Source organism: Gorilla gorilla, chromosome 17 (assembly GCF_029281585.2).
Source record: "Gorilla gorilla gorilla isolate KB3781 chromosome 17, NHGRI_mGorGor1-v2.1_pri, whole genome shotgun sequence".
Lineage (NCBI taxonomy): Eukaryota > Metazoa > Chordata > Mammalia > Primates > Hominidae > Gorilla > Gorilla gorilla.
In genome coordinates, this window is record NC_073241.2 from 69131511 (window position 1) to 69151497 (window position 19987).

The window sequence follows — 19987 nt, forward strand, 5'->3', positions numbered from 1 at the left end:
CATTGAATGCCTTTTAATAATTGCATTGCAGGCCAAATTGTGCCAAATCCTGCTTCTTTCACTCACTCATAAGTTTTGGCCTCGAGGGTGTTCTCCATCTCAGAGTCTGTTTTCTTAAAAGCCAATCTACGACAGTTGATACTAAGAATGACTTTAACAAAAGGTCATTGTAAAATTGAGATTTTGAAGCTCCGGGTCATCTGACAATAAGGCCACCTAAGGCCACCGCCCGTAGTAGTTGTAGACGAACTGGTGACTTCTGGCATGGTCATTAGGGCAATTGTTAAAACTTTTATAGGTGTTGAACTGAGATGAACTGAAACTGAGAGAAAGGAATGAACAAACAGTGCCCTAACAATATGGAGGAAATGTTCATTATAAGTGCTATGAAATTTGATGGTTGATGCTTAGGGCAGTTTATATCTTGAGAAAAACAATAAAAGCCTGAAAGTGACTCAACACCAATCAAAGGCTAAGTTTAATTTCCAGACAGCACTCTTGTCACAACAGCAGGAAAGGCTAAGGATCAGATGTCTTACTGAATTATAAGCATAGCAGAGTTACATTCTCAATTTTAGTAGAGATAAGTGGAAGTAGCGTGCCTGTAAGAAGAGGATGGAGACATCTGAGTTGATGTACTCAAATGTGAATGCTCTCATTCTTCTGAATCTTCTTGCTGCAGATTTAGTCCATTGTGTGCTAAATGCTAACACTTTCCATGCCTGAAGATAATGCAGGAGCTTCTGTCTTGAAAGACAACATGATCTCACTTCATTTTTTTTTTCTGACCAATAGGCAAAAATAATTAATTCACAACATTAAGGGAACTGTTGGGACTGTCCGGAAAGGAAAGGTACCTTACTTTGAAAGAGCTAAAAACCAGCCTTCATATAGGCAGGAGTCAGGAGAGTATGTACAGGACAGATGGTGATAGTGTTGATTCTGGGGGATAGAACATAAAGTTGGATAAGTGAGACTTTATTGAAATAGGAGCACTATTTGATAATACAAGATTTAACACTCCAGGCCGGGCACAGTGGCTCACACCTGTAATCCCAGCACTTTGGGAGCCAAGGGGGACAGATTACCTGAGGTCAGGAGTTCGAGACCAGCCTGGCCAACATGGAGAAACTCTGTCTCTACTGAAAATACAAAAATTAGCCGGGTATGGTGGCAGGTGCCTGTAGTCCCAGATACTTGGGAGGCTGAGGCAGGACAATTGCTTGAACCCAGGAGATGGAGGTTGCAGTGAACTGAGATCACACCACTGCACTCCAACCTGCAAACCTGATGACAGAGTGAGACTCCACCACCCCCACTCCAAAAAAAAAAAGAGGCCGGGTTTGGTGGCTCATGCCTGTAATCCCAGCACTTCGGGAGGCTGAGGCGGACAGATCACGAGGTCAGCAGATGGAGACCATCCTGGCTAGCATGGTGATACCCCATCTCTACTAAAAAATACAAAAAATTAGCCAGGCATGGTGGCATGTGCCTGTAGTCCCAGCTACTCGGGAGGCTGAGGAGAATGGTGTGATCCTGGGAGGCGGAGCTTTCAGTGAGCCGAGATCGTGCCACTGCACTCCAGCCTGGGAGACACAGCAAGACTCTTCTCCAAAAAATAAAATGAAATAAAATAAAATTTAACACTCTAGAAAGGACCCTGGGTTATAATGCTAACATATTGTTAGGATAAATTTCAGAAACATGGAAACAGAAATGCCCATTTCAAATGACCTAGGAATGGCAAAACTACTGTGGAAGATGGGTAAAAAGGGGATCAAGAGGCTCAGAAATTGGATATGCTACCTAAAGTTATAAAGACCAGAAAATGTTCATGCTTTGTTAGAGGATACAGAGAGGAACACTCTGCTTATCAAAACAATGAATTCATTTATGACAGTGACATAAGTGAATTCTTAGCATCAGTGACAGTGACTTCTTAGCATCACTAAGAAGCTGAGTGATGGTGGTCCTCTGAGAAACAGGGCTAACTGTAGGAGATACTGTTATATAACTGAACTCACTAAAAACAATGGAATTGATAGTAGCCCCATTCAGTAAATGTCAGGTGTCAGCGTTCAACATTTAGAAGAGTGGGTATAGTTATCATCATATGCAGCAAAGTCACAGTGACAGCCAGTGTGTTCATAATTGTTGAGAGCTATAGAGATGGTTCACAGTGCAAGTCTTCCTAAGGGCTAGACAGATAGGCTCCCGAGAATATTGCTTGAAGTGTACAGAAATAAAAATACAAGTACGGGAATCAGGAAGGCAACGCCTACTGTCTCTGTAAAAGTCATAATTCCTTTACCAAGATTCCAGACATCATTCATTTTTTTTTTCTACTGCAATCAATTAACTGAAGGAGATACTGGATCTCTGTGGGGAGTAGCCCTACAACAGCCTGGGCAATATATATGGTAATGATGCCTTCAGTCTTTCCCCAAAGACATAGGACCAAATGAACTAGAAGTGGCAAGTACGTTGAAGGCCTTTTGGGACACAATTCTCTATGGGTCTCCAGTGTTTCTACAGCCTTGGAAGCACAGGCACTGGCTGCATTTATTCTGGACTATCTTTTCAAAAATGTATAGCAGAGAGTATTTAAACATATAGTTAGTGTCTCTCTCTAGAGCAGATGGTAGGTTTTTTTTGTTATTTTTCTGTCCATGGTGATAATGCCCAGGTCTTCCCTTGGGATATAGATCAGGCAGATTTACTACTCATTTTTAAAGATTTGGGTTTCTTAAGCTCAGGGTTGCTTGGCTGTAATGCAATCCCATTATGTGTACAGCTTGTTCCTAGTCCTTCTCCATCACTCTAATCAGCCTTGGTGGTCAAGGAGAACTGATGCAAGCATGATGCTCATGCTGCAGGCTGTGTTGTGAGTAAAACAATTCTTCATCTCTGATAGAGCAGTTTTTTGTCTTTATTCATTCAGCATTCACAAAACTGTTACAGGCTAATAATTTTAGCTTGCAAATAGGATGAAATATCATATACCTTACAGCTTGTAAGAAGGCCTTCATAAGATTGAGAGAACTGCTACATCTGTAGTGTCCTTTAGGTTTAAAGGGCACCAGCTTTGGTGGAGTCTGGAAGTAAAACGGGCTCTGCAGCACTTCTCGACTATAGAATCAAAGGTATTCTTTTGGTGATATTCAGAGTACAGAGAAAGCACTAGTAGGATAATCACATTGTAGGCCATTAAGTTTCTACACCAAGTATATGCCATTTGCAACAGGGAATTATACTATTTTCAGGAAATATTAGGCAAGAAATAAATTATTTGACCATGTATCATAATGTGATTATAGGACAAGAAATGTCCATTGATTAGGGCTCTGTAGATTCACCAAGTAATAAGATTGGGCATTATCAACAATCTGTTTTAAAATACAAGTAGTGCCTCCAGAGTGAGGCATAAGCAAGACTGGGAGTCACAAGTAAGCTGCATTAGCAGGTGTCCCAGACTTCCACAGCATCCACCACAGTTGCACCTTGCACCAATGCCTCTTCCACAGACCACACCTGTGATGGGACTGCCTGACTTGATATGACCAATTCACAGGGGAGAAAAAAGGTGAAGTTTGTTTTATAGGTTAATGGGCTCAGTAGGTGGATACAAATAAAAAATGGACCGCAACAGCAATATATCCTTTCTCAGTGGTTGCCATAACAGACAGTGGTGAGTGGAATTCCTTCCAACAGGCAGAGGTTTGTGTGTTGCACCTGACCATTCACCATATATGGAGAGACAGGTGGCCTGAGGTAAGAATAGACTTTTGGATGTGGGCAGGTGACAAATGGCTAGTTGAAGGTCTCAATGTAAGAAGGTCTCAATGTGCAAATATCTTTCTAAAATATTTTAATGCCAATCAAAGAACTTTTATTCTAGAAAAGGCACTACACAACCAAACACACAGAGTAGTTACTTGATGTCAGCCATGTTTGGTTATTGGCCATCCTAATGCATCTGGAAGTTAAGGGAGAATCAGAACCAGATAAAACAAATTAGGATTTGTCACTCCTTTCAATCTATCTGTTATATATCATATCTTAATTTCATCACTTTCCTTAGTTCAACATTCCTTTGGATGAAACAAAATTGTCTGTGTACTTTGATTCCATCTCCTCAATAATTATTTTCCACTCTAGTCCTTACAACAATCATTATAAAAAAATAGGCAAGATCTACCCAAGATGGGAAGGCTGGAGAAGTTACAAATGATAAGGAATTTGATAAAGTTCTTATAATTACGTTTCCCCACTCTCCTACTGGGATCACTGTGTATGTTCTTGCAACCATTGCCATACTTTTGTTTGGGAGAATACAGTCTACCGAACATTCATTTTGTTCTCCAGAATGTAGGATTGAATAACTAATTATGGCACAGGCAATATATACAGAAATTAAGAACACAGGATTTAGGGTCAAAAAATATTTTTGAAATTAGTTACATCCTATATTAGCTGTGAACATGGACAAATTAGTTAGCCTTCTTGAATCTAAGTTTACTCATTTGTAAAATGGTTTAAATGAGGTAATTTAAAGGAAATGTTAATACAGACTCCTGCGCATTTACATTCAATCAATGCTACTTAATAATATTAACATTTTCTATGCTAAAATTAAAATAGTAGCAGTTAAAATAGAATGTGGTCAGGATTAAATGAGATAAATATACTATTTCACATTTAATGCACTAAAATATTGTTATCCTTAAAAACTATTCTCTGGTTAGATTATTGAAAGATGAGTCTCACATTATGGTTACACTTTGTGTTTTCTCAATATTTATGTACACACATTTCTTATGTCTCTGTACAAAAAAATAACATTTTTAACTATACAAAAAGTAAAGTATTGTGAAACATATTAATTCAATCTCAGACTGACTGGGATTTTGTGATAACCCTGACAATGCTATGTTGAAATATACTTCGTAATCATAGAACAAAAGTGTTTACTGGGAAAATGGATAATGTAAATACTACTGAAAAAAAGAAAGTTTAAGGTGCTTAAGAGAACAAATCTTTACAGTTCTTTAATTATTCCTACCAATAGAAATAATATTGAGAAATTACAATGTATAGGCACTGTATTTTTTAGTTTTTATTTTATCAAAGCTATGCATGCTTATAGTTTTTGTTTTTTAATTACGATAAACATGAAGAGTTGAATCAAATTCATTGTAAAAATCAGTTTCCTGACCTCACCTCTATCCCCACCTTGCTTGTTACCCAGAGAAAACTCCCTTTGGATCTTTTAATGGATTTATTTGCTACTTTTCTATACATCTCTAAATGGCATACTGAAATCCTTACTTTATAATTGTTTAGAAAGAGGAGAATTTAGCAGTCTTTCTTAGCCTACCACATCCTTAAATAGATACACTCTTTGTATCTCCCCATTGTTCAGAAATGGTAATATCATAATTTAGGTTAGATCTACACACATTAAAAACTTTTTTTGTTTTCTCTGGTTAGTAATTATCAAGTTTCTTTTCTGTTTGTTAGTTTTCTATTAGTTCTTACTAATTTATTTTACGCTTTTTTGTTGAAATTTATTTCAATGCATTAAAATACTTTAAGTATTTTCTCTGTGTCATCTTGAAGCAGTATTTCCAGGTGTCTTCTAGCTTGTTTTAATCTGGGTTGAGTGAACTCTAGAACTGCTGCCCGGCTGTCTTTTGAGATTTTTCTTTATTGTCATCCAGAAAATTCCCTTTGCTTCTCCTTGGGTCAGAATCTACATTTCTATAATGCCATATTTTCTTTCTTTGATTTATGTGATTGTTTTGGCAAGGCATATGTACTAGGCCATTCATGCTTTGCTATAAAGAAATACATGAGGCTGGGTAATTTATTTAAAAAAAGAGGCTTAATTGGCTTATGGTTCTGCAGTTCTGCAGGCTGTACAGAAAGCATAGCATAGGCTTTTGCGTATGGGGAGGCCTCAAAAAGCTTACAATCATGGCAGAAGGCAAATGGGGAGCAGGCATCTCACATGGTGGGAGCAGGAACAAAAGAGAGAGAGTTGGGATGGGGGCAGTGCCACACTTTACAACAACCAGTTCTCCCAAGAACACGCTCAATACTCAGCTACGCAGGAGGCTGAGGCAGCAGAATTGCTTGAACCTAGGGGGCAGAGGTTGCAGTGAGCCGAGATCTTGCCACTGCACCCCAGCCTAGGCAACAGAGCAAGACCCCTCTCAAAAAAAAAAAAAAAAAAAAAAAAAGAGTAGCATGGGCAAGAAGCAGTTTCAAGAATTAGAGTATGGATTCTCTCTTAAGGCACAAATAGCTAGAGGCTCCCTTTTATTTTGCCTCTTAAACCCTGCTAGCAGGTATAAGCAGGGATTCAGATCACCTCAAAAGTCAAGCCTGTTTTAGAAAATCTATTCACTTTGTTCTGTATGTGAGTTATCCTATGATGTTGTTATACCCTGCTCAGATTTCTTAATCTCTATTCCTCATCATTGGATGTCAGATTTTAAATATTGTTTTTAAGGGGGCCAAAAACTAGAAAATCTTGATGAAAGTAATAAACTATCTCCTAAAAAAATCCCCTCATATAAGAATTCCTGATTATATATTTTAGGGAATTCACGGACCCTTTGAGTCCAATCTAAGAGTCCCAGAAGATTATAAACTCTTCTACTTTAATAAGAGTAGAAAAATATTCTGTAAAGCTCCCCCTCCAAATTTTTACTTTTTTTGTGTATAAGAACTAGAAAGACTAACATTTTTTCCCAGGACTTTTAAAATATGCTTTTGAAAAAGATCCTTTGAAGCTACTGTAGGCAAAAGTTATTTTAAGTCACTGTTACCATGTTTTTTTCTTTCTGTTCTAACGAACAAGTGAACTTCTAAAAATTTCAGCTTATAATACAGACTGTGAGAAGAAACATAGATATATAGCTGTGTGAAGGCTTATCCTTTTTCTCTGGAATTTCCAGGGTGTTCTCCATTGATTAAGCAGAATGAGTTCAACATCCACCAATTTTCCTCCTGATGCCTTCATAAATGTATTGTGATGGTTAATTTTATGCATCAGCTTCACTGGGTGTCCAAGTATTTGATCCAACATTATTCTGGATGTTTCTGTGAAGATGCTTTTGGATAAGATTAATATTTAAATCAATAGACTGAGTAAAGCAGGTTTTCCTCCTTAATGGCAATAAGCTTCATCTAATCCATTGAAGACTCAAACGGAAAAAACGTTCTATACCCTCCCATAAGTATGAGAAAATTCTTCCTGTCTGGCTCCCTTGACCTGGGACATTGGCTTTTTTTGTGTGTCTTCAGACACAAACAGAAACATTGGTTTTCCTTGGTCTTGGGCCTGCTGGTCTTCACACTAGCTGCTTTCCTTCATTCTCAGGCCTTCAGACTCAGACTGAAACTACACCGTGAGCTCTCCTGGGTCTCCAGTTTGCCATCTCACCCTACAGATCTTGGAACTTGTCAGACTCCATAATCGTATGGGCCAATTACTTATAATACATTTCTATCTATTTGTCTATCTATCTCCCATTGATACTGTTTCTCTGGAGAACCCTAACAAATACATATGTGTTAGAGAAGAAGACTTTTAAAGAAAGAGATGAAAAATTGTTTAAAATATAAAGATGAAGTACATTTTCCTTTTTAAAATAAAGATGTCTAGTGCCATGATACAAGCTCTAGAGATAAGCCCAGAATGCTCCGTAAAGCAGAGTTCTGTAGATCCTCATGATACATTTGTTGTCTCCAGAATCAACCACTTCACTGGACTCTAACTAGCAAAATATTTAATGATACTACATGTCAAATCAGTGTCCTGGCTTTTCTTGCCATATGAAGTCTTTATTTTAAACTTGAATGAGAAGAAAGAATTTTTTTTCCTCCATAATATCAAAGTGATTTTGTAAGTTTATGGAAATAAAAGAGATGTACTTTAAATATATAATTGTTTAAATTTTCTGTTTTAGTTTTTGCAATATGATCAATCAGTAAACAAGGAATAGTAAATCGGAAGAGGCTAGGTCCAAATTCCAGTTCTTTCTCCTGTTAGTTGCATGCGAATAGCTAAATCACATATCCTAACTGGATTTCTATTTTTTTTTTTGTTAAATATAGAAAAAATATCTTACATGTTTTCCCTTATGAGGTCCTTATGAAGATTAAATGAAATAATATATGAAAATATAGGTACTACATTAGAAGAACTAGTATGAATAAATATTAATACTAAGAAAAGAAAAAGAAGAAATGAAATATAATATTAACGAACAGAGAAAAAAGTTTTGCCAGCACAAATGAAAATGAATATCATTCATCTCAAAGCCCTAATGCAGTATTTTATTTTGTATATGCATCTATGCATACCTGTAGCAGACTTAATACTTGTGACTATAAGCATGTAGGTAGCTCTGTTAAAGGTGTAAACAAGCTGATTGGAACTGCCCACTTCCTTTCTTTGAGCTTTGCTCAAATGCTTTCAGAATGAAGAGGATACTGATTAATTTCCCAAACCTCCTATAGGACTAAACAGCAATGGGATTATCTCAAAAAGCCTGAAAAGGACACAGTAAGATCATAAACTGTTAGAGCTAGAAGAGATTATCCAGTAACAATCCTTCCATACTCCCATTTTGCAAACTCCCCATACGCACAGATAAATTTTGAATAATCTGCCCAGATTCATTTGGGTAATCTGTGGGAGAGCAAGCATTCCAAGTCGGCCTCTCAGCCTCCTGTCTCATTTCCTATTCTTTTCCCTCACCATCACACTATACTACACTGATGTTGGTTTTCATGATTTTAGGGGGGCTTCAAGACTTCCTGTCTTTTGTATCCTTGAATTCCTTTCAGTACAACTGGCTTTGCACATGAAGGATTGATTTGATCTGGAGTTTACTTAACAACTATGCAGAGAGACGGCACCACCAAAAACTGTTTTTGCCCCTTAGACAGATGTGATGGCTAAACTGTTTCGGCACCTTGAGAGAAGTGATTGTTGCAAGTTGGCGGATGATATGTAGAGCTATAAATTACTTCTATTTTTGGAGAAGAGTCATATTCTTGGGAAAGTCACTTTCCAGGTTCATGTTAGGGTATTAAGGAAATGTTCTTTTATAAATAAGTATCTGGTCCCTCTCTTTTCACAAGGGGAGAATAACTGTCTTTCTCTAAGGGTCAAAGCATCTAATTGTAAACAAAGTTTTTATGGGTGGTGTGGAAAGTGAGTGTCCCCACGTGTCACTGAATCACACACTAACAACCTTAAGAAAAACAACTCAAGTACTTCCCTGACTCTAATTTAACTTTTAGACTCCCCTCTGAAGGCTTAGAAAATGACAGTCATAAAATGAACATACATGGGCCTTCTTCATCAAACATTTTTGAGAGGAAGACCATTGAAACGAGTTCTGGGTGAAAGTGGGGAGTTTATTTCCGGGTCCTATCATTTCCTCTTTCTATGCTATTTTGCCTAATTTAACTATTTCTCTGAAATCTTGGGGTTCCTATGCTTCCTTAGGCATTCTTTAAAGTGCAGGAAGAGGCTATTTCACTTCCCAAAGTGTTTAGGAATTCCCACTATTGCTCTTTTAGGACTGTTTTCATTTTAAGCAGGTTCCAGAAAGATAGCATTGTTTTCTTTAAAGGGATAACTCTTTACTGATGGTGTTTCCAATGGTTCTGTCTGCACCTGTGGGAGTTGTATTGTTGTAAGGGTTTAAATTATGATAAAGGAGCAAGAAAATATTTTACTAACCTGGAGTCCTGTATCACTCTTTTGCCATACTGTCACATTGAAAGGCGCATAGTGCAGAGGAAAGTAGTACATTCCCTGGATAGCTTACAATTTTCTAAAACTTTGACTATCAGTTGATTCTTACTAGACTTTTGTAATAATGCTACATTCAAACCTACGATACCTATGATTATCACCATTAATAACACACACGTATAAAGATTTTGGAACATTTGTAAAAGACAGCCTAAGAAATAGCCCATTCTTCTTTATCTTTGCAGTTATTGGGCTAATGCCCTAAACTGTAAGTTCAGGTACCCAAACTTCTTCTGGGTTTGCCCTAGGTGTTATTACTCTTCTTTTGGTTGGTTCCTGTGCCTGAGCTATTTTTTGGATTCTTTCTTCAATGAGAAATATCTGAGATCTGAGTTTTTCTTCCTCATTCTGTGATTCAACACCCTCTTCTATTTATTTTGAACTACTCAAAATCCCAGTTAGCATCAGCTGGCAAGCAGCTCACGATTGTCCTAGAAGTTCATTTACCCAGTCAAGTATTCTGGTGTCCTGAGATTAATTTGGCTTGCTTAGTGGAAGATATTAAATCCTGCTTATATACCATACTTGAAGATTTTGTTTCCTAAGTCTCCACAACTTCTTTTACCTACCTTTTACATGCCTGTCATCAAAAAGGCAATGTTTCTCCCTTGTTCATTGTACTCATTCCTACAACTTAAAAAACAATTTTGTTTCCTAAGTCTCCACAACTTCTTTTACCTACCTTTTACATGCCTGTCATCAAAATAGCAATGTTTCTCCCTTGTTCATTGTATAGCATTTCCTATACTAGAAGCCTCTCAATAGATATTAGACAGGAATTATGGATTCATTGCTGACTTTGTAGTCATCTTCAAACAATTACTCCTAAATTGTCATGCATTACAGTACTAAGATAAACGCTGTGGTGTAAGCTTAGAAGAAAAATTGAAAATAAGAACAACCTTGTTTCCCATTGCAGTATGAAAACCCTCCCCATAAAAAGAGACACTGAGCTATATTTTACTAGTGCCAAATGTATTTCCTGCTTACACCTTGAAGGGATATTAGATAACTAGAGCAATATATTTAATTGTTTTGTATTCTGAAAATCCTGGTATTTCTTCTTTCTTGATATTATCATATCTAACAGTTTCATTCCACTTCCTTTGAAGCTATCTTAGCTTACTGCCTCATGACCTCAGACTTCATAAAGCCCCTCAATACTTATTTTTCTGTGTTGAATCCCTCTAGTCTAAGCTACAGGCTTTCCTTCCAACGTGCTTACTATCCTAAAGCACAGATTGTTTATCTAAGTTTCCAGGACTCTGAAATGGCTTCCAATTGCCTGGGAAAGGATGTGTGCATTTTTGAGTTCAGTGCCACTCACAAGTGCTTTTGTCTCTTCCTTTTCTCAAGCTGCTCCTCCATGTGAATCCCCTGTACCAGGCAGGTTGAGCAGTTCACCTTTCCCTAAAAAAAAAAATAATAATCCTGGTGGATTTTAACCACTGTATGTAACTCATATCCACATCAATTCTGTCTGCCTAGAACATTCTACTTTTTTTTCTAGTTAGAGCTAATGCATCATCCATATCTTAACTTAAATTTTCAATGTTTAGTTTTTCTGTGAGTCCTTCCTTAGCAGTCTCAAAGAATGTCCTTCCTCTTATCTTCAGCCACATTTATTACTTGCGTTAATCATGTTGGCACAACTTAATCATTAGTGATTCTAGTTATTTTTTCATATGCATCTCTTGTTTACTCAACTGCATGGTAAGTCCCACAAAGCAGTCAGAGTAAGCTCCCTGTAAGACATATTCAATTATATTTTTCTCTTGTCTAAAACTCTCCAACAGCTCCTCGTTGTGGCTAGGAAAAAGCCCAAGTGCAGGCTTCTCACAATCTGACTACCTCTCTAGCTTAATCTATTCTCGTTTACTTTTTCTCCGTCTTCGAATTTTAAGCCAGGATAACTACTTTACTGCCTTTACATGCTTTTCTTCATTTCCACAAACAATCAGCCATCAAATCATGACATTTCTACCTGCCATTTCCATATTAAGAATCTCCCTATTTGTCCCCTTTCCTATTGCCAGTAATCTAGTATATAGCAAAAGTCACTATCTTCTGAAATAGTGAATTATTCTTCTTTCATGTTGATTAATTTTCTAAAAGGGAGTGCTGAGTTTGAAGTGGTTCTGAGTTATCCAAATAGATATTCAGAGTATTAATTTTGATATGCATATTCTGGATTAAAGAATATAAAATTGGAGTTATTATCAAATTGTTACTCATAGGAATAGATGAGAGGAACAAGGAAAAGAGCATAGAGGGAGTCAAGAAGAGGGTACAAGTCAGCACACCAAAGATACCTAACATTTAATAAATGGAATCTAAAAAGAAGCTGCTAGAGAAAGAAAAAAACAACCCAGTGTGGTAGCATGAGAATCAAGAGAAGAAAGTAATATAAAAGTAGGCTTTGCAATGCCAAACCATGAAAACAGATCCAGTGTAGATAAGGACTGAGATGCAATGTATTTCAACATTCATTGAGAGGAACAGGTCAACTTTACTGTGCATTTACTATGTGCCAAACACTTGACTTATAATAATTTATTTAAATATCCTAATCTAGTGAGATGATAGGTTTTTGCCTATGAAGAGTTATGGAGTAAAGTGAAAAGCTCTAGATTTGAGCAAGTTTTAATGCTAACTGGTAGGTGCTAAGGTTCGAACGTTTGTCTCCTCCTAAAAGTTATATGTTGAAACTTAATTACCAATGAGATAATATTAAAAGGTGAGGCCATTTGTAGGTGACTAGATCATCATGCAAAGCCCACATGAATGGGAACAATGCCTTATAAAAGAGGACCCAGAGAGTTGCCTTGCTCTTTCTATCATGTGAGGACACAGTAAGAAGATACCATCCTACAAATCAAAAGTTGGCCCTTAAAAGACCCCAAATCTTCCAGCACCTTGATCTTGGACTTCCTAGCTATGAGACCTGTGACAAATACATTTCTGTTGCTTATAGGCTCCCCAGTTTATGATATTTTGTTATGGCAGCTCAAACAGATTAAGAAAAAAATGATATCAAAAATTGGAGTGCTGCTATACAAATACCTAAAATGTAGAAGTGGTTTTGGAACTGCATAATAGATGTTGGAAGAGTTGCTAGAAAAATTCTACATTTTCATGAACTGACCATAAAAGATGAATACGTGAGGGCTCAGAAGAAGGAAAGAACTGTAGAGAATGCCTCTATTTTCTTAGAGATTATTTATTGGTCATAAACAATGTTTGCAGTGATAAGGATAGTGAAAGTCATTCTAATGAAGTCTCAGATGAAATGAGAAATGTTAATGAAACGTAGAGGAAAGCTGGTCAATGTTATAAAGTGGCAAGTAACTTGGCTGAATTCTGTTTATGTCCTAATATTCTGTGGAAGATAGAAATTATGAGCAATAAAATAGATATTTGTCTGAAGACATTTCTAAGCAAAGTGGTGAAGGTGCAGCATGCCTTCTTTTGAATGTTTGTAGTAAGATGCAAGAAGCTGGAAACAATTTTAAAATGGAATTTTTTTTTTTTTTTATCAGAAGGGAAGTAGACCTTAAAGATGTAGAAATATCTCAGCCTGTTCCTATTGTAAAAAGTGAGAATGCTTCTTTGGGAGAGTGCACCAAGGGTGTGGCCAAGAGACAATTGAATAAGGAAATTCATAGAGATTAGCCACATGTTATTCATCAAGACCAACAGAAGAATAACCTAGAAGGCATTTCTGAGGTCATCAGTGATGCTCTTGCCATCACAGGCCCAGACTGAAAAGGCCTTGGTGCAAAACAATTTTAAATGGAGGCACCTGCATGACATCAGTGCTCTTAACCCAGGGACACCTCAAGGCTCTGTTCCCTGAATTCCAGTGCAATGCTCCTTAGCTGCCCTAGGTTTTACTCCAGCAGGCCCAGGTGAAGCATAAGTTGTGATGGTGACCCTTCTACAGGACACAGGTAAGAATCCTGTGGTGCAGCATCCATGTGGTGCCATTTCTGCTGGCTTGCAGTATTCACAAGTCTTTGGGGCATGGCTGTCTCCACCAAGATAGAATTTGAAGGATGGAGCCATCCAGATCCTGTGTATGAGACCCAGACACAGAATTGTTACAAAGGCATGCCCAATGGAGGAAGCCCCTGTTAGAGCAATGCCTAATGGAGCCATGGTGTTGGGACCTTTTCCTCTTACTTTCCAATCTTAGATTGCTACAGCCACCACCAGCTTTCAATTTCAGTTTGTGCAAACTGAAAGCAACCGACTACAACCAATGTGGTGTGGGCTGTGTCCACCAAAACTGTAGGGCCAGGGTCATCTGGAGTCTAGGGTGGCCATTCCCTATCTAGAAAAGCTGCAGAAGAGGCTTGGCTTCTGCCTCAGTGGGCTTGGGGGGCAGAACCTCAAGTCAAGGATTATTCTCAAGCCATAAGGTTTTGAACTTACTCTAGACCTGTTACTCTTTTTATGTTTCCTCTTGCTCCCTTTTGGAATGGGAATGTATATTCTATGCCTGTCCCATCCTTGTACTTTTGAAGCTCATAACATGTTTAATTTTACTGGCTCGCAGTTGGAGAGTAATTTGCCTTCATATAAATTAATTCTTTCAATATCATCCGTATCTGATTTTGATTATACTTAGGGAAGACTCTGGACTTAAACTTTAAAGTTGATGCTGAAATTAGTTAAAACTTTGGGGCTATCAGGAGAGAATGAGTGCATTTTGCTTATGAGAATGACTACATTTTGGGAGGACAGCAGTGGACTATTATGGTCTGAAGGTGCTGTTCCCTCAAAATATGGCATATGTTGAAACTTATTCACCAATGTGATCCTATTAAGAGGTGGTAACCTTTGAAAGGTAATAAGATCATGAGGGCTGAGTTCTCATGAATGGGATTAATGCCCTTATAAAAGAGGTTCAAGAGAACTGTCTTGCTCCTTCCATCATGTGAGGACACAGTGAGAAGTCACCAACTGTGAACTAGAAAATGAGCCTATACCAGACACCAACATTGCTGATGCCTTGATTTTGGACCTCCCAAGCTCCAGAACTATGAGAAATAATAGCCACCTATGGATAGTATTTTCTTATAGCCATACAAATAAACTAAGACCGTAGGTCTTGTAGAGAATCAGGGGTTGCAGGCTAGACAGATGGCACAGAGAATGATTTTAGCTAAGAAGGCAAAAGACAATGGATGCACAGCCCAAGGGGACCAATGAGGCTAAAACAATAGAAAGAGGACCAAAATACCTTCCATTTTCACCTGAGCAGTGACTAGATGAATGCATGGGACTGAGTGGAAATTGAAAAATAGAGGGAAAAATGTCATTGCTTTCTAATGGCTTCGTTGAAATGTAGGGGGTAAGCTCATTTGTTAAGAGCCAAATAGAATCTGGCAAACTCAGATGTGAGAGGTGAAGAGATCACTGAATTTGGAATCTGAAGATCTGAATTCAGATTTTTTTAATCTCTGATGACTTTCTGACAGTATCTGAGCTGTCCTCCTTTATTGACTAAACCAGGTTCATATCTCCCAATTTTGGTGTTGTCATGGCAATGCCTAATGCAGAGCCTGCCACATTGTAGGCATTCCAAAAAATTATAGTTAAATCTGAATCTGCATTGCCCTGCACCTCACCCTTTTAGCTTATTGAATTAGAAGTCAGTAATGAGCTGTTTCAAAGCTTTCTGCCAACAGTCATTGTAAGGATAAAAAGAAAAAAAAAAAAGAAAAACCTTCAGTAAGTAGACAGTGCTATTCTCTGTAGAGAGGAAGGGCGCTCTGACTTAGCACCCACCATGCCCGGGGCCATTAATGAATCCTGGCTTCTTTTTCTCATCATTGCAGCAATTCAAAAGGAGAAAGTTCTTCTTGGCAAGGAAGTGCTATTTTCAGAGACAAGATTAGGCTCATTTTGGGCAGGAGCCGTACTTCTTCAGTACCGGCACCTCTGAAGATTAGGTTAAAAGGTAAGAAGGAATGACTCAGAATAATTGCATTGCTTTACTGTGAACTTTAAGATCTTTTAGTGGAGGAGTTTTACAAGCAGTGATAGATAGTCATGAAGAGAGGAAAAGCACAAACCCAGGGGAAAAGAGCTGTGATGCCTGACTGAATTTCTACAAAAAGAAGCTTGGCCAGCTTTGTTATTTTTTTCTATCTCCCCCAATTCCACAGGAATATTTTGAATATACCCTCATCTCCCAGCTTCTGACAACTGATTTTTCCCCATCCACCTTCACTTTGTGATTGCATATTTTCTATAAAGCAGATTTTAGAAATTTTATTTTGAGACCAGGTGCATGAAGGTAAAGCTATCTATACACATGTTATATTCAATTGTCATTTTATAATTGGGGAAAATACACTCCATAGTGATATCTCTGAGTCAAACCTAAATGTCCTACCTCTCAACACTAATCATTCAAACTATTGAAAAACATGTGTGAATCCATTGAGTTTTTAGCTCAATGCTTAGCTGTTAAAAGAATGCAGAAGAAATAAAATTAGGCAGTTCCTGGACTTATGAGATAGGGTTTAATTGTGCACTTGATGATAAGGAGTAATATGAAATTGTAGATATTTAAGCACTGTTTGTATTTATTATTCCCTTACTTGTATTCTCCTCCTGCATCCATTCTCCTAGGTCCCACAGTCAGAGAACTGACTTTTTCTGACCTCCCATGTCTGATCAACTGCCAGGTCATATGACTTCTACACCCAAGTATCTTTAGAATATGTCCATTTATCTCTGGTCCCTATTGCCATCATCCTATTGAGCCACTATCCAGTCTTACCTGGACTACAGCAACAGTTTCCTAACTGGTTCCCTGATTTCCACCCACACCCTTTGCTAATCTATTCTCCATAATGAGCCAGAGTGATCTTTCTAAATACCAAGAATGACAATATCTTTAACTTTATACATACATCCACACTTTTATACCTCTTTTCCCTATGCCTGTTTAAACCATCTTGTTTAAAATAATTCAATGGTTCATTCTTACTCTTAAGATAAGAGCCTGAGCTCTTCATCATGGTTTTAAGTCACTTGCTGCTCTATCCCTGGCTTGAATACCAGCATTTTTCTCCAGCCACTCTCTAAAAAAATGTGCAACCTGAGCCACTGACTTCCTTTCTGCTTCCCCCTTACCTCCCCAACACCCCCTGCTTTCACTATGGTTCATTTGTTTTCCCCGTCTTTGGAAAGCTTTGCATCAATTTTTTTTGTATTTTTACTATATTTCGTTTAAACACATAAAAAAATCACCAGTTTATGATAATTGGTTATTCTTTCTGTTCTTTATACTTCGATAGGGGCAGGGCTCAGTTTGACATTCTTTATTGTGTTATCTGAGCGTAGATCGGTACTCAGCATTAAGTAAATGGGTAACTAACAGTTAAGTGAATAAATGTGAAACTGGGCAAAACAAAAATAAAGTTTTGTAAGAGAAGGGTAACTCTGATCTATAAAACAGCAGGAAGAATTGAGATTGACTGGGATTTGAGATATCCACAGAGAGCCTTTCATTCTGGGAAATGATATGAGGAAAAAAAGTTATCAGTATAACAATGGAGAGACTATCTACTTGATAGTAGCAGTAGGTAGATGGTGGATACACTAGGAAACGGGGACACTTACCTACATGTGGGGAGTCACAGTTATAAGAAAGTAGAAGGCCTTGAAGACAGGGAAGAAATTTATATTTGAAGTGGCAATAAACATAGGATATATAAAATATTTGACCCAGTATCTGGAACCTGCCAGAGAAAGGTTTGTGTGAAAGAAGCTAAAATATTACTCTCTCCCTTATTGAGAAACTAAAGCAGCAAGAGACCCTTTTTGCACAATCCTTGAATTGGCACATGACTTTTTAAAACTGTGATCAGCAGGTAGGATGCCAGAAAACATAAGCTGGCAGGCTCTTTAGTCAGATGGCTAAGTCTAAAGCAATGTGCTTCTATGCCCCAGCTGTATAATACTAATAAAGGTATTTAACCTACTTAAACCTCAGTTTTCTTCTGTGAAAATGGGGATAAAATAACTTACTTCATAAGGCTGTCATGAGGAAGAAATAATGTCATTTAGGTAAAGTGCTTGCCTCCTAGTAAACATTCAATGAAAGTTTCTATTATTTTCATGACATATTGTGCTTATTTTATTACTTTGTGTTCACAGTTTCTATTCTAAGGTAGAAAGGTGCAGCATGAGTTGTGTATCCTTGTTAAATTAGTTTTCTGATTGTGGTTTTTGATTAAATGTCATGTAAGAGTCAAAGCAGAAATAAATAATCATACATGCAAGATGTTATACCACAAAAGAACCGTGGAACATAAAAGGTGAGGAGGATTTCACCCCTTGTGACACTGTTTAATTCACTTGAAAAACCATGAAACATTTAGAAGAACTTGATATTTTGTAAATTAGTGAGTTGACTCATTTGATCAAATATTCAAAAATGATAAATCAACAAATGTTATGTTTTCATTTATGACAACTGTGATTTGCACAGCGAACAATAGCATTGATAACGGCGTTCTTACAAGCAGACTCTGTTTAGACCTCAAAGTAGAGCCACATATGGGGCAGCATACAGATGAATTAATGCAACTATGCTCTGGGACAAGGCATTGTAAAACTGGAGGTTTGCTGGTGAGGAAGAGAAGGCTAGGACCTGAACGCTTGAGGGAAATGGAGTTGACAGAAGGTACTGGCTCTAACAAAGATGATTTTTTCCAAGTCAAAGGTTCCGAAAGATGTACCTAGCTTGGCCACAGGTCAGTGCACATCAGGATAGAAAGCCCAATGGTTGTACAGAGCAGAACCCTTGAAACCAATATTTATTGTAATTAGGCACAATGCCACCTTGTTGTGGAAGAGCAATTCATTCACAGCAGATTCCCAGCCAATGGCAAAAGCTAGAGAAGAGGACTTCAGCACTTTGGAAATTAATCTAGCAGGGTCTAGATAGGGAAATAGTATGCCATCCAGGTTGATTGAGCTCTATGGCCACAGCATAAGATGGAGCTTAGTTTTTACTAAACAAGATACAATAGAAGAGAAAAATGTAAAGATTAAATATGACTTGATGGAGGGCTATAATATAGTTCAGTAGAACGCCCTCACAGAATTTAAAGCACATTCTATGTCATTAGACATTCTGAATATTTGGCAGTACAATAACAAAGGACATGATATGTTAAGTAGGAATTGATAACCTCATAATTCCTAATTGATAAACTTCCTCCCATCTCTATCAAAGTTGACTCAAAAGGTAGGGCCATGGACCTATGGTTCTACCCATAAAAAAGCTCAACTTTGGGGAGCTGAAAAATGGCACAACTAAGAGAAACCAAACAGCAACTAGAAACCTCCATTGTCTAAGACAGTATTGTCAGACCTATGCTCCATAAGGCAACAACATGTTATTCACTAAGGAGAGAATGATGGAAGTGACCATATCTACCCTCTAGTGTCCTGAGTACCAGGGATATTTTTTGGTAAACTGGCTATTTGCTGCAGCAATATATGATTGTACGTTAGCTTGAAAATGCAATGAGAGCTTCAACCGCTTCTGGCTGAACTACTGTAACTTAGGCCAAGGTAGTTCATGGAAATATTATTTTAGTTATTTTGTAATTATATATAAAGTTTTAGAAAAGAAATAATGACCAGGAAAAAAAATAGTCCTCTGTTTTTTGTTTGTTTCATTTGCAAATCAATGAATATGTTCTTAGGATGGTAAATGTGTATTAAAAATATAAGTTATCTTTCCCTTATTTATTTACAAACTCCTTTCGAGTAGTAATACCGCTTTTGATTTCTTTTCCATTATTATTATGTTTCTTGCAGCAATTTTGTATATGTTGGTTATCCAAATATGTTCCTGAATAGTAGATGACTGCTCCATACTTTCTATCATTTATGGGAAGATGGGTAACTAGAATATTTCCTGAATTTAATGGTTTAACATATAACTGGAAATTAAAATAAAATGCTATTGAACTCTTGGGAGAAGCTAATAGATAAAGCTTCATGCTTCTATAACAATAAAAATAAATTTTAATACGATCATTAGAAACTATCTTTAAAGGTCATCTATTTTCTTTAAAGGTTAAGATAATGGACTAAAAGCCAAATTTAATATGTTCT